This window comes from Lissotriton helveticus, chromosome 3_1, assembly GCF_964261635.1.
Source record: "Lissotriton helveticus chromosome 3_1, aLisHel1.1, whole genome shotgun sequence".
Classification (NCBI taxonomy): Eukaryota; Metazoa; Chordata; class Amphibia; order Caudata; family Salamandridae; genus Lissotriton; species Lissotriton helveticus.
The window spans coordinates 1,029,299,838-1,029,316,367 of record NC_136061.1 but is presented as its reverse complement, the minus strand read 5'-3'; the positions used below and the strand labels follow the sequence as shown (position 1 = coordinate 1,029,316,367).

Sequence of the window (16,530 nt, the reverse complement as noted above, 5' to 3'; positions counted from 1 at the left end):
CACAAAAAGCATAATCTGTGGACCAAGATATAGCTTCCTCCATGTTTGGCGTAATTCCATTCAGGCGTTTCTGCTGTAGCCCTTTTTAATGGCCTCTATGAAAAATGCATGGGGATTTTGTATTTTGGTACCCACTTTTTTCTAGGCCCCCGCTTGATGGATCACCCCAAAACTTTCTAAGCACAAACTAGTCAAAAAGTAGCAACTTTTTGGAAAACTTTTGTGTAGCTTTGTCAACAGTGCCAAAGTTGTTAGCAACATAAAACACTTTTCATATGGAACGGCTGACCTAACTAGAACTAACCAGTGGTGACCACCACTGGGTAATATGCGACTGTATTTGCACCGTAATTGGTACTTCAACTATGACTGTAAAATAGATCCATTCCCATTAAAGAGGAAGGATGATAGACATGTGATACCACTTCTTTTAAGAAAGTGACACAGTTGAACACTATCTATTATACTACCACAGCAAGCCAAAGGCCTACTAAGATCTGTGATTTTTTTTTGCGGTGTTCCTTCATCTTGACCCATGAAACCCCAAGGATGCCCTCAGGCTTGAGTTGGGCCTTAATTCTGATGAAAGTATGCATCTCTACTACACTTCTTATATTGGACAGGAATATGGACCAAGCTGGAATTGAGCAAATATTAGAAAATCCTGTATGAACTATGGTCATACGCAGCATGTCAGCCAAGCTACCTTGGTATACCTATCTAGCCTGAGCTCCATAACCTGCTCAGAGTTTTGGTTCACTTCAGAAAGTCTGACTTCAGCTAGTGGGCAGCTGGAATAAGATAAGTTTTGTGACTATAACATTACCCACCTGAAAGTGAAAATTGCTGCACGATTCAAGTTTTTAAACCTTTTTCTGCATTTGAACCATATCTGGAAAAGCCCTACCCAGAAATAAAAAGAGCTATTTAGGTTAGATTTAGAACAGGAACCTTACCAGTGAAACTGTTTAACAGCACCTGGAAAAATGAAGAATGTAGCCCACCCATCTATAGCTGGGGGTGATGAATCAGCCACACATTTCATGCTGCTTTGCTCCTTTACCGTGAAAATTATAAGACATTATCTCCGCCCCCTTTTTCTTATTCACAACATCTGATACTGCAAGGATGCTTTGGCCCTTTGCTTGCGCTACTTTTAATCAGGTTGCTTCATATATATGTGAAGCGTGGAAGGCCACTAGACCCCTAGTCTCTGCCAATAGTAGGAACATGGTAAAAAAAAACTATGGTAATCGTCCTTTCGAATATGATATTGCACTTTATGAGTTCACAAAAATTGGCAGCTTGTACCGTTTATTTATATCTTGTTCTGTGTTTATGAGATGGGGCCTTTCGTGGAACTAGTATTTACACATTATTACTACTCTGATTATTATTATTATTATTAATATTGCATGATTTCAATAGCACTTTGTAGTGTCCTCTTCATTCATTCTGGAATGTTTGGTTAAGATGTTCTGTATGAACATTCCTTTTAGAGTGTTTTGTTTAAACCTGGAGGCAGTTGGCTGTGTGCTGATCTGATGTGATATCGCTGCTGCGCAGCACCAGCTTAATATTGTATTAAACACAACTTGGATCATCTAACGTGTCATCGCAATTACTACATATTTTATGGCGACGATCGCGGGTATCTGTAGAGCCTACTGCGTGCTGAAAGAAGAAAGAAAACTCAATTCTGCGATGAACCTCACCTTGGCATATTCGATTGTGGAACGGTAGCGGAAGAGATCTTTCTTGTCTATATTTGAAGTTGTACTTCCACCGGAGCAAGAAAAAAGGTACTGTTTAATTTTCAAGCGGCAGCGGCGAAGAGTGTTATTATAACATAAGTCATCGTTAACGTTAGCGTACCAGTTGTCAGCAAGCGCCATCTTGGATGTGCTGTTTTGCAACCTATCATTAGCTGCTGATGCTGTAAGGTCACTGGCACTTGGACAACGTGTGACGCATGACGGAAAGCACAATGAAAATTTGTGGATTGGCTTAAAAAACGACGTCATAAGTGCGGCCATTTTGAGTTGGGAAAAGCTGGCTGATTCACCGATGTAATAAGTGCGGCCATTTTGAAGTAAGAAAGACTGGTTGAATTATCGACATAAATATGTGCGGCCATTTTGGATTGAGAAACAGTCAAGAGTTTTTTCTGTCATTCAACAAATATTTCGATAGCAGCTTAAAGGTGTACTACTTAGTTCGTATCTTTCACGATCAAGCACTGGCAGCAAAGAAAAAACGATTATATTTTTTCTTATTAAAAAAATTTTGTTTTTGTTTTTACAAGAAGTTTGGATCTATATGGTGTAGCTGTCAAACGAGTGAAGGACTACCAAGGGGTGAATTTTTGGTACCGATTGAAAGCAGCGTCAACCATTATTCAAAAGGACTAGCAAGGGGTGAGTTCTTGGTACCGATTGAAAGCAGCGACAACCCTTATTTCTCAACAAAAGACTTGCTGTGCAATACCGGATGGTGGTTGTACAATTAACTGTCTTCAATTTCATCGTTAGTCTCTGCCATCATTAGGATTAAATCTGGACTAGTAATTTATTTGTATTGAGGTTGTGTGCGAAATTGTAATTTGTTATTAATATGCAGTCAGTAGCTCCACCTCCATTTTTTTTAGAAACGCCAGGAGATCCTCCAATACAATGGAAAAAATGGTATGATGCTTTTGTAACATACATTGGTGCAATAGGAGGATCACGCTATAGGGCAGAAAGGAAAAAGTGTTTGTTACGGAATGCTTTGGGGTTTGAAGGTAGAGAGATTTTTAAACATTTACCCACATTGGTACGTGCAGCAGATGATGAGGAAATAGATGAGTTTACTGAATCAGTAAAAAAACTGGAATTGCGTTTTGATTTTCAACCCAGTTTAGTAGTAATTAGGCACAGGTTCTTTAAGAGAGAACAAAAAATAGGTGAAAAGGTGGAAGGTTTTATTTCTGCTTTACGAGTTTTAAGTGCTGAATGTCAATTTGAGGGATTCAGGGACCAACTTATAAGAGATCAGTATATTTGTAAGTGTACTGACAAGAGTATCCAACAAAAACTTTTATCTTTAGAAAATCCTACTCTGGAGGAAGCTATTAAGATAGCTAGGAGCATAGAACTATCAAAAGTTTCTGTAAAAGAATTAGATGAAAAGGGACCTTCTATTTCTTCGAAATAAGAATCTATTAACGTAGTAAGGTCTAAAGACTCAAGGTATACTCAAAATTTTGTTCGTAATGACAATAAGTTTTTCAAACAAACAAATATTTGTTTCAAATGTGGTAATACACCTCATTTTAGATCAGGACGCCCTTGTCCTGCTAGAAATGTCACATGCAGAATGTGTGGTAAGCTTGGACATCTTTCAAAAGTTTGTCAAAATGTTAAAAAAGGTACAGAAGTTCACCAAGACTCTAAGAATGTTTCAAAAAATACTTCTTCAGTTGCCAATATAACGGTATCTGAATCTGGACATGACAGTTTTGATAAAAATTCAAGATGATTTGAGAGACATGGTGGTTGTAGTGAGCGATGTTAATGTTATTGATAGTCAATCTTCTGAGTGTGTGGACCCGTATGTGGAAGTTGGGATTGGAACAAAGAGGTTATGTTTGCTGGTTGATTTAGGTGCAAGAATCACTATGATTACTCAAGAAAAGTTCAATGAAGTTTGGGGGTTACGTCACCTTCTACCTCCTGATAGATCTTCTGTTTCATACGAGGGTAGAACAATTGAATTGGCAGGATATTTTGAGGATACCTTAGAGTTCAGAGGTAGGAAAATTTTTGGAAAGATATATGTAGCCATCAAGGGATTAGATATCCTTGGCTGGTTCCATCAGGGACTTTTCAAGATGATACTTAGGCCTGGGACTAAAGATCAAGTATCTATTATGAAATTGGAATATTTTGAAGAAATGTTGTCTGAGAGGTATCCTTCAGTTTTTAGTAGTGAACTTGGACAGATTAAAGGGTTCACTCATTGTATTAAGGTTAAGGAAGGTGCTATAAGGGTAAAACATAAACTCAGGAATGTGCCTTTTAGCATGAGAGAACAACTTGAGAAAGAACTTATGGGTCTTTGTGAGAAAGGGATAATTGAACCAATTGAGTCTTCTTTGTGGCTTAGTCCTTTGGTAGTTGTTAAAAAGAAAAATGGCGAGCTCCGTGTCTGCATAGATTTACGCAGCCTAAACAAAAATATTTGGATTGATTCACATCCCCTGCCAAACATTTCTGACATGTTATCTTTAGTTAATGGCTCAAAGTGGTTTTCAAACCTAGATCTAGCCTCAGTATATCACCAAGTGGTCTTGGATCCATCATCGAGGCATTTGACTGCTTTTGTGTCTCCTATTGGAACTTTTCAGTACTGCCGCATGCCGTTTGGGTTGGCCTCTGTGGCAGCAGTTTTTCAAAGGATCATGTCAAATTTACTCAAGAATATCAAGGGAGTCATTGTTTTCCAAGATGACGTGTTAGTTCATGGTGCAACATCGGAGGGACAAAATGATACAGTTTGTTGTGCTTTGGAGACTCTGCGTGATGCAGGTGTAGTTTTAAAGAAAGAAAAGTGTGTTTTTAAAGTACAAAAAATAGAGTACCAGGGTCATGTTCTTTCTGAGCATGGCATAGAACCTAGACCAGGATTGGTAAAAGCCATTGTGGATTCTCCACCCCCTTGTGATAAAGTGAGCCTCAAGTCGTTCATGGGTTTGTGTGAATTTTATTCTCGATTTTTACCGGATTATGCCTCTAGGGTCCAACCGCTTTCTAATATGCTCAAGAAAAGTGTTCCGTTTGTGTGGGACAAGGTATGCTGAGATGTTTTTATTTGGATCAAAGAATGTTTGGTTAGTCCAACAATTCGCAAGCCTTTCAATCCTAATTTGATGTGTACAATTACAGTGGATGCTAGTGGAGTGGGTTTGGGTGCCAGTCTCACTCAAAATGAAAAAGGACAAGAACACACTTTGGGTTATGCCTCCAGAGTTTTGCAAGGTTCAGAGTTGAATTTTTCTGTTATTGAAAGAGAACTATTGGCATGTTGGTGGGCCATAAGGAAATTTACTCCATATGTTTGGGGTAAACATTTTAAGTTATGCTTGGAGGCTGATCACGGCCCAGTGTATGACATCTTTGAGAGATTTTCCGTTATATCGGGCCTTACTATTAACCCCGAGAAATCCACTAGCTTCTATTTTAGTTACCCCAGATCCCGGTGTACTGAGGTTTGGCGCTGATGTTCTCCCGATCGCGCCGGACACTTTTAAGTATCTGGGGATTCAGGTTTATCGTCAACAGGAGGATCAGATAGAGGGAAACGTCAGGAAGGCTGTGGCGAAACTTCGGGCCTCTGTGGGGTTCTGGACGACGTTACCCTTATCCGTCGCGGGCAGAATTGCACTCTCCAAGATGGTGATGCTCCCTAGATTATTATACTTCTTTGTGAATATTCCAGTGTTTTTACCGCAATCCATATTTGACGCCCTTAACTCTATGCTCACCACCCTGACTTGGGGGACGGGGAGACGACGGATAGGACTGGGAAAGCTGCAGCTGGGGACCAGAGCCGGCGGTATGGGTGCTCCAGATTTCTGGGGGTATTACTACGCGGGCCAACTCCAGTGGCTTTCCTACTGGGTGGCGGGACGGAACCTCCATGAAATAGGGTACACGACCGACAGACTGAAGCGTGGGGAGCTGCATGCCCTACTCCTCCCTAGAAGCCGCATTCCAGTGGACTGCCACCCACTTCTCAACACTGCACTGAAGGTTTGGCGGAAGGCACTAGCGTACACGAATGCAACGGTGCCATATGCGCCCAACATTCCCTTACTGGGCATTCCGACACCGCAGGGAAGACTGACGGACAGAGTGTTGAGACCATGGTCTGAATCGGGCGTGGAAGTGGTGGGCGACTTGTTTGGTGACGACCATCTTCTTACACATGACGACTTCCTACAGGCCACGGGAGCTCCCCCCAGAATGTACTTACTACACGCCACAGTCACACACTATGTACAGCACAGATGGGCGCCTCAACGCCTTCAGCCCCCACAACATCAACTAGCACACTTAATGTATCTTATGGGATTGGGAGGGCACTTGGTGAGCTGGCTGTATGTGGGAATTAGGGCCCACGACGCTGCGGTACCACTCATCACTCTTCGGAACATTTGGGCTCAAGATCTGGACCGCCACATCTCGGATACGGAGTGGACCGCAAAGCTGGAGCATCCCAGGCGAGTCTCCCGCAATGTCCGGTTCCGATTTATCCAAGGGATGATCTTGCATAGAGCATACCTGACCCCTACTCGCATACATAAAATATTTCCCAACTCCCCCCATACCTGCCCACGTTGTGACGAGGACGAGGCCGGGCTCATCCACATGCTATGGTCGTGCCCTCGACTCCGTGGTTACTGGATGGAAGTGTGCTGGACACTGAGGACGGTCACGACCCTTCCGGTGCCGGAGGAGGCACAATACTGCCTCCTTGGGTTGCGCAGAAGGCCGAAAGAACTGAAGGCCCAGTTGAAATTATTGGATATGGCACTGCTGCTTGCGATTAGAACGCTCACCATGAGGTGGAAGTCGCGCAGGCTGCCCGCTGCGCACCTCTGGCACTCAGAAGTACTTAAGTGGGGACGGGTGGAGGGGACGATACTCAGGAGGGAAGAAGCAAGAGGCCATAGGAAGTTCCCTATCTCCTTGGAATGGGAGGCTATGCTCATTACCCTGGAGGGAGAAGACCAAACACAACTGGGGAACACTGAACAGGAGAATTAGACGGGAATAGGTACGCTGCGTTTGACACACAACAGTGGGACCAGACCCCACTCACATTCCACTACGTTAAACACTACTATACGGTGGAATGACCCACGTCATGACATACATTAGCACCTATGCTTACCGGGAAGAGACCCATGTTCAACTTTCATCTTAATGATTGCTCCTTTGGATAGCCGGGAGACGACTAGTTTTTCTTGGTTGAGAGACTGTGGGGGGAGGTGAGTGGACGGTGGGATGTTTGATTGATGATATTTCATTACCTTATACAGTGACTGTCGTGACAATCTGAGACGATTGCCTATGTGATGTTCTGATATACTATGCGACGATTACTGTTAAAAGATACGGAGATCTGAGTTTGGGAGAAAATATAAAACCCGGCTGTAACACTCGAAAATCACTACTGTAATGTTATGATTGATGACAATCAGCTGTGAATAAAATATTTTTTTTTAAAACATTTTAAGTTATGCACTGATCACAACCCACTTGTGTCAATTTTGTCTGGTGATAGACTTAAAGATCTTACTCCTAGAATTGCACGTTTAACAACAAAACTTTTACAATTTGACTTTGAGATTTCTTACATCCCGGGTTGCAAAAACAGTAGGGCAGATTATTTTTCAAGACATCCTGTTGAATGTGGAGATCAAAATGAGAAGTATGATGAAGACAATTGTTTTGTTGCTGCTGTTGTTTTGGATGACATGTGTGCAATCAGTGAAACAGAATGGAGGGAAAAGTTGGCTGAAGATATTGTTCTTGCAGAAGTCATCAAGTGTGTGAAAGGTGGTTGGCCAAAAGAGGCGAATGCTCATTTGTCCTTGCTGAGTTTTGTTAAAATTGCAAATGAGGTTTCCATTGAAGATGGGTTACTTATGCGTGGTGATAGATTGATTCCCCCAGAGTCACTGAGACTCAGACTTATCAAAGGTGCACATGAAGGCCATCTTGGTAAGACTTTTACTAAGAGAAGGCTGCGTGAACACTTGTGGTGGCCAGAGATGGATAAGGATGTCGATACTTTTGTGGGTGAATGTGTTGTTTGTTCTAGCTCAGAAAAGAGTTTGAAATTAAGCACCCCACCTTTACAACCAATTGAATTTCCAAGTAAGCCGTGGGAAAAGATTGGAATTGATCTAGTAGGACATTTTAATACTCTTCCCTCAAATTCAAAATTTGCTATTGTGGGAATTGATTATTATTCGAAGTGGCCAGATGTTCGTTTCATCAATGAACCTAATTCTAATAATGTTATTGATTTTCTTAAATACATTTTTCTCTGAGAATGGTTCCCGAATACCATTGTGAGCGATAATGGTGTTCAATTTGTCAGTCAAGAATTTGAAAATTTTGTGCACCAAAGCGGGATTAGTCATTTGAGAAGTGCGCTCTATCACCCACAAACCAATGGTTTGGTAGAGCGTAGGAATAGAGTAATAAATAATTGTGTGCAGTGGGCCTTAGCTGGTAAGTGCAAAGTTCAAAATGCTGTTAGGTCCATGCTTTGGTTCTACCATACCACACCCCACTCATCCACGACATTTTCTCCTTTTGAACTTCTTAGAGGAAGAAAACCAAGTTCGAAGATATGTCCTGGATGGATGGCTAGATGGGTTGAAATGAATACTGTGAATGATGTGGATGATGTTGTTAGATCTAATGTTTTCCAAGCTCAGTGTCAACAAAAGGAGTACTTTGATTCTAGGAAGAGATCGGTTTTCAAAGATATTAAAATTGGAGACACTGTACGAGTTAAATTACCTACTCATGCGAAGAAAGGTTGTTCTAAGTTTTCTGAAGTTTTTACTGTTGACAAAGTTTGAGGCAATGCAGTAAGAGTCAATTTTAAAAACTGGTGGAATTTGTCAAGCATTGTAAAAATCACTGGTGGTTCAAAACAGGTTGCACCATCTGGTTCTAATGAGTTTGACAATGCACCTTCTTGTTCTAATGAGTCTGACAACAAGTTTAGTCCAGATGCAGTTGTTGTGCGGAGGAGTTTCCGTCAACACACTATTCCAGTCAGATATCGTAATTAGTAATTTGCATGTTTTTCTAATCATCTTTGTGCTGAAGATGTACTCATTTACTTATGTCATTTCAAGCCTTCTGATGTGATGGCTAATGGTTATCGGTTAGTTTTTGCATTCATTTTTGTTATTCTCTTTTTGTTTTTATTTCCTGGTTATTCTCTTTTTGTTTCTTTTTGTTTTGTTGAGAAGAGGAGGATAATGTAGTGTCCTCTTCATTCATTCTGGAATGTTTGGTTAAGATGTTCTGTATGAACATTCCTTTTAGAGTGTTTTGTTTAAACCTGGAGGCAGTTGGCTGTGTGCTGATCTGATGTGATATCGCTGCTGCGCAGCACATGCTTAATATTGTTAACTTGTGAAGTTTCCCTCACGTCGTGCAAGGACCCCCATTGTGGACCTGCACTAGTCTTCTATCTTGATTCATTGAACAGGGTTATCGTTCCCTCTGATCCTTCCGTTTTTCACGCCGGACCCTCTCCCGTGAATCCCACTAAATCGATCGCCATTCACGCGCTGATTGATTCATAGCTTACCCTACCGTGGGTCATAGTTACATTGTTTTTTCTCTAGGCAATTATTACTGTCCTGAGGATGAACCAATATCATGTATGGTTTGAAACGTCGTCGGCCTAAAATGCACAAAATGCATAGTTGAACAAAAATTCTGCATGCATATGTGTATATTGTGGATTGTCTGCTTATGATTTATGATATTCAGATGACCCTACCTTGCCTATCATTCCCCCTTTCTGTTTGTGTCCCCCCAGTGTGTTAGTTAGACATCGGCTGGTGTCCCACGTACATCAATCACACTTTGTGATAAACTCCCTTTGCATTATTTTTATCACGATATTTAACTGTCCGGCTGGACATTTTAAAAAAAGAAATATAGTTCTATCTAGTCTATATTTATTCTCTGTTCATTTCCTTTCTTGTCTAGGGACCATTGTCTCTGATAATAAGTGTCTACCCAAGGTCCCTAGCTTATTGCGCCCTGGGTTCCCTTGTATTGTTTAAATAACTGTTTAAACCTGGAGGCAGTTGGCTGTGTGTTGATCTGATGTGATATCGCTGCTGCGCAGCACATGCTTAATATTGTATTAAACATAACTTGGATCATCTAACATGTCATCGCAATTACTACACACTTGCACTTTATTGGAACTGTATTGTTGTGTTTATGTTAAGTGCCCCTAAGAAAAGTTTTTACCTGAAAAAGGATCGATCATGAGTTTTTCTCTATTTGCAGGCGGCAGGTTAGGGTGGCCGCGTATTGGGTAGACTATTTTATGCAACTGAGTCAAATATTAACACTTTAAAATCTAATTGTAAATTAGGAATCAGATTTTCACTTTTTAATAATGAGCAGACTTCAGGAAGGGGGGCTGAAGCAATTTTCACATTTCTTATATGTATGATGATGACATTTTTTCAGTGGAGAGGTGTGGTACAGCGACCAGGGCAGCTGACTTCGGAGGAGAGGGCTGGTACGATCCCGGCTAAGGTTGCAGCTCAGCTCAGCACCAGTGACTCTGGGCAATAGCTCAATTAATTTCCACAACAGCCTCCAGCGCCTTGAGACTCTTAAGGGGGAGTAGTTTGTGCTTTACAAAATACGGATGTATGTGCTGTTTTCCTGTAATTTTTATCTTGAATTGTGTGATGTCTAACGTATGGCCTATATTTTAGGCTGAAACAATGAAGTCGACCTGATTCTATTTACCAAGCACCACTTGCATTTTTAAGACTTGTACTCCCTTTTCAGGGTTCCAGGGTGGAAACCCAGGGTGCCCAGCACTGACTGGTTGACTCTCATGCAAAATTATTTCAAGTGTGGTCTTTGCATGCTTAAAGCATGTGAAGACCTGGTCATGCAAGGTATTTTCCCATAGATTGGGTGTTCTGCAAGCCTCACACTGCATCTGGCCTTTGTGAAGAGGCTCATGTGACTTGCTACTGGCAAGGCCCCTCCAAACTTTGGCGATTCTCCCTCTTGCCATGGAAGGCCTTTTATTTGCGCAAGGTGCGGCCCTCGTGCGGCAAGGCAGGCCCCCTACGCAGTACAACATGCGTTTAGAACGGCTGGACAAGGAACTCACCTCTACACTTAGTGGCGTAGCAAGGGCGCCATGATGAACCCATTCCGTAAACCAGAGAATTGGGACGGGCTAACCCCTGCATGGATAGCAAATAACCATAACCTGGGTGCAGTGGGCCCCGGTGCCACTGTACCTGCTGCACTAATGATAATTACGAGTGCGGTATGCCCTCAATTGCTTATGGCATGCCCTTTAATAGGCACAAAAATGACCTTTACCTGCCATGAAATGCCCGTCACTTTGCGGGTGGCAATCATCCTAATATTTCCCTGCCTAGTCACAGAAACCCCACGCGTGTGCACAGTTTGCCCCTCACTATAGCATTCGGGTCACCTGGCATCACTTTGCACGCTTCTCATTTAACCCGCTGCACTGACAGGTGTGGGCAGTTAGACCAGCCTGCTCTGTGAAGTACTCTGCAGCGTGTGGTAGGTGGTGCTATTTCTGTCTCTGGTTTATTGGGATACAGTCAACCAGGAAGAATGTGGTGCACTTGAGACCGGAAGCGCAGCCGTGCAGCGTTCGGGCCGTGAGTCTCGGACAGGCTCACACCGCGCCCGCACCCTCTGCCCGCTGAGCTCGGTGCCCACCCCCGGGACCCGGCTGAGGAGCAGGTAAGACGCGCCGCCCTCGCCCGGTCTGACTTGTGAGTTTCTGGCCGTGTTCAGGGCACCTCCGCCCCCTAAACCTGTGCAGCCGCCGCTACCCGCGCCCCTGGGTTTCCTCACACTGTGCCCACGCCGTGCACTGCACCCCGGGAATCGAGGCGCTGTGTGCAGTTGCTGCTATCCTGCGTCCATACAAGGCGCCCAGCCGTCAGTGCCGGGCGGGCTGAATGGGCAGAGGGGCCTTGACGCGAAAGTGAAACCTCCATGCGCCCAACTGGTGTCAGCGCAACAATTACAGTTCACGTAGACTACCTACATTCCTCCACAGCCTGTACGTATGTACTCTATCTGCACGTGACAGACCGGCAAACCTGCTTGCATGTTACTAGTTATTGTTTTGCTGAGTCTGCGTGTTCGGAATTCACTTGATTGATTCCAGGAAACACTATATCAAAAAAGTTTCCCTCCGACTGCCTGTTGTGTTTTGTTTTGTTGTGAGATTACTCTCCATGTACCCAGCGCTGGCTGGCCCTGGCTGCCAGGCCCCGGGCACATTCCCTCACGCGTTAGCACCAGGGCTGCAACGAGATTGCAAAAGTGAGCCCGGGATTTATAATGTAATGCGTTTGCTTTAAAAGTCTCCGGACGGCAATGAAACACGAGATATTAAAGTATCCTGTAAAGTGTGGAGAGGGGGCTCCTTATCTGACGTGCAAGTGATACATGCCCAAAAGCCATGCTGGCTTGTTGAAAAATACTTAACACCAAGCAACCATTTCTAAACCATTTCAGATATATTTAGATTTTTTGTTTCACACTGTATGAATTTCAAATGTGAGCTACCAATGTCGTTCAAACACGCATTGCCAAAGCAAGTACGTATGGACTTGGCAAGTTGATGCAATTTTTTTTATACCAAAAGCGTGTCACTAACATAAAAGCAAACAAAAAAAAGAAATCTTAAAGCTACATAACCACGAGAGCTGTACACTTGCAATAGAAACTTTAAATAAAATAAAAAAATAACCTGTGATATAATATTTTAATACAGCAATGGTTCCTCGCAGATACATATTTGTATTGCAACATTTAAATAACGCTTAGTACCCCTATGTGCGGCACTTATGTACTAGCCTGCATGGGCAGCATGCTAAGCTGAGTAGGGTGTGTGGTTGGAAGGATTTTGTTTTTTATCCTATGTGGGAAGTTGCTGCTCCATTTCATGCATGATAACCATTGACGAGCGGTTATTGTGTAATGGGGCTTAGCAAAAGATGTGAGAGATGGACACGCAGGTTATGGTTTTCGGAGAACTGGCAGGGTTGAGCAGCTCTGCAGGCCAGTTTAAGGTATTTTTCATCATCATAGTCCACTTATCTGGTTACTGCGCTGGGTTGTCCAACTCCAGATATTTTATTTCAAAGTTTAGGGTCCTGAGCAGGCATAGTTTGGAGAGCGATATGATGGAAGATCTAGTGATCTGGACTTTCTTACTATCGTTCTATATCTATGTCATTGTTAGATGTAAAGAAGAGTTCATAGACTGTCGCTAGTTGTGACCTGCAGTGGTCGACTAGATGAGAGTTCTCCGATTGGTCAGTAGTTCGGTGACAGATCTCTTCAGTTATTCCATGCCTGTTCAATTGGTTTATGGGCGGGCGCAGTAGTTGGGGACAAGACCTGTAGAAGACATGTCTCAAGTGTAAGAGGATTAAGTAATATAAGGGAAATTGCGCAGCCTGTCTTCACCACAATTGGCAGCTGACAGTATTGTATTAGTATTGGAGTTGGCCAGAAGGGTTATATATGAATTGGCGTTACTATGTAATGCCCAGACTAACTATAGATCAGATCTCTATAACTCACATGGATGTAGAAAGTAGTGTGCTGGATGGACTGTTTCATATCTGTGGACTGTAAACTGTGGTCCTACTTGAAGGTGCATTCTACATTCTCTCCCTGGGTTGTGGGATGATGTAGCTGTCTTGGAAATGTCCTTGTATTCAACTGTCTTCTGAAGTGTATATGCTCTTCAGTTCTTTGAATCTTGTCTGGTAGCGAATTCCTGAGCTTGGCAGCTTGTACTGATAAAGAAGTGCCTCCTAAGAATTTCTTATAATAATGTGGTATGATGATCTGTGGTGTAAGTCGGGAGCATAGTATCCTGTTTTGTTAGTATTGCTTGAATTGTACTTGTAGATATAGTGGTCCTTTCCCTTGGGAGGCTTTGTGGACTGTGGAAGGCTAGCAGGATTGGAGTCATGTGTTCTCTTGGGTGAAGGCAGAGAGGAGTGTTGCATCAGCATTTTGGATTTGTTGTGTTTTTGTTTGATTAAACTGGATCACCAAGGAATAGACTGCTGGCATAGTCAAGCTTTGATATTATCAGTGTGAAGATAGCTTGTAGTTTTTGTTTTGGTATTCAAGGTGTGGGGCCTGCAACACAGTGTTTTATTGTGTAGGAGACATTCTTTGTTACTTTGTTGACATGTGGTATCAAAGATAGGTCTGAATCCATGATTACCTCTAGGTGTTTGATTTCTCTTCATGTTGTTGGAGAGACTTTAAGTTTCTTGGGCCATATGGCGGTAGGCTGGTATTTTTGCCATTGTCCGCTCATCATTACCTCTGTCTTTTTGGTTTGGAGATTTAGGTGGTTACTCATTATACTTCTATTTATGCTGCAAATTCAGTCTATTTTTGAGATGTAGAGGTCTTCTGGGCCATAAATATTTGAAGGATTTGTGTGTCATCAGCATGGCAGTAGCAGGTGATGTTGAATGATTTAATCAGGTCTGGCCAGAGGGTTAGGTAAATGTTGAATAATAGAGGAGATATGATGGACCCCTGTGCGACGCCAAATTATTGGGTGTGAGGAGCTCATGTGAAAGATGGTAGGAAACCATACTCTGTGTCTGAGGTAAGAGGCAGTCCACTTTAGAGCATTTTCATGTATTCCGAGATGATGGAGTCTTTGCTGTAGCGTGTGGTGTTGGACAGCTTTAAATGTCGCTGAAAGGCTGAGGAGCAGAAGGCAGCTAATTCTGTGAGTTTTAGATCCTCCCAGATGGATATATTGACTGACTATGTGCCTCTGCCTGGTCTGAAGTCGTATTGTTGGTCTGACATTAAATCATTCTCTTCCATACATTTTGAAAGTTGAGTAAATACTGCATACTTTGAACAAGCATATAACCCTTTTTAGTTTTAAGGCACAACACAGGAAATTCTAATGTGAACAGACAAAAGATACTAATGGCTTCGAGTGACTGTACATTTAAAACACAGTTTTAACAACTCTAGGATGAATACAAAATAAACAAGCCAATAGGTCTGCCCATGGTAAGATGATGCACAGGTTAACGCTTTTACTGTTGATTTGAAACATATGTCATAAAAATACAAATGGAAATATGCCATGACTTAATTGTGCGTGCCTTATACTTTCAGTAAACATGTAAATTAAAAAACATTCATCAATGCATCGCTCTTACTACTGAAGGTTTTTTTTAAATAACAAGCCACACATCTTATTAGTATAATTTATAAAGCAGTCAAAACTGAATCACCACCTAACCAAGGACCCACATATTTTAAGGTGGATGTGTGCATGTGCTCAGGCAAAATGCCATCACTCACAGTCCAAGAGCACCAATAGCTAAAGAGGGCTGACCAATTACCCCCATTACCCCATGCTGTGTGCGCTGGTGGTTGGATTGAAAATTTGAATGACATTTGATCAGACCAATAGACTAAGAGGGCTGGTGCGGAGTCCATCATTGCATGTTTAGATGTATGTATTTTTATTTATGTATTTGTTTGTGCTTTTATCAGGCTACTGAGACAACTGAAGTTATTTCTATGCCAAAACAAAAAAAAAGTAGAATTTCTTGAGTAAAGCTTGGCAATGGGCAAGGATAAAGGTAAACAGATTTGTCTTTCCTTGATAGATTGGATGAATTGGATTATAGGTGACTGGGATTTGTCCATGTTCTATCTAGATGCTAATGGCTGGAACTATTCAAATTGCAACTTGGTTGATACAGTCAGAGGTTAGAAGGTTTGTGAGATGATAGTAGATGGGAGTATCTGAAAGATAACAACTGTTCACCCAGATAGGAAGTAACAAAATCTTTTATTGTAAAGATGATATAATAAATGACAATATATTTCAGATATAGCACAAGTAAAAATAGTTTGAAGTTAGAATACAAATGTACAAATTTACAAATGCATTTTAAGCAACATTAATGTCCGGTATAATGAAAAAGGGTTTTATTTACAATACTCTGTGTGCTAGTATGTGTCATTAAAATAAATTCCTCACACATATGCCACCCTTATAATCATGGAAATTAAAATAAAGTTAATGACGCTGACGGTAAAACTCAACCCTTGAATACAGAAACTATCATTAATTTAGGGCGTGGTTTATAGTATTTGAAAACCGCTTACAGACCTAGCTTAGTTGAATAATAACTGAGTACTCCTGCACCTAATTAAAACAGGAGAAGCTTTAGTCGCTCTATGAGGAAATAGTATTTACGTTTCGGAGCACCCAAGGGCATAAATATAACAATTCCTCTTAAAAATCTTTTACTGACACTGTGGATTCCAAATTTGACTTTTCCAATGAGTATTTTACAACCTGCCATGCTACATATCAGTTATGAATATTTTTTTTCTTTCATCGTCAAAAAAAGGCAAAGGCACAACTAATACATTGTTTTAAATCCGTAACAATAAACACCATTTGAGATAATTGTTTGTGATGATATAGTACCAACCCCCGAAACTGCAAAAAAGGTAATCATGGAAGCCGAAATATTAAGAATTACGTTAGTTTTGAAGCCATTAAGTTGAAGTATAAGTATGATTATCTAAACATATAGGGGTCGATTCCGATCCGGTATAATTTCCGTCCGTACGATTCGCAGCCGGAGCTGTTTCTGTACGACTCGTACACACACCG

The 16,530-nt window shown here is 41.8% G+C and overlaps 1 protein-coding gene across 4 annotated transcripts in view; it reads left to right on the top strand.

Annotated features, from left to right (window-relative positions):
* The first annotated feature begins 11,393 nt into the window (after nucleotides 1-11,393).
* The window catches only part of MAP3K20 (mitogen-activated protein kinase kinase kinase 20), a 1,120,268-nt gene continuing 1,115,131 nt past the window's right edge, over nucleotides 11,394-16,530 (top strand). For 2 of the 4 annotated variants that reach the window (XR_013608752.1, XM_078681553.1), the window contains exon 1: nucleotides 11,414-11,564. The gene's annotated coding sequence lies outside the window, so the exon portion shown is untranslated. Of the gene's footprint in view, nucleotides 11,565-16,530 lie in introns of all 4 variants that reach the window. The other 2 variants (XM_078681555.1, XM_078681552.1) reach the window with 2 other exon arrangements.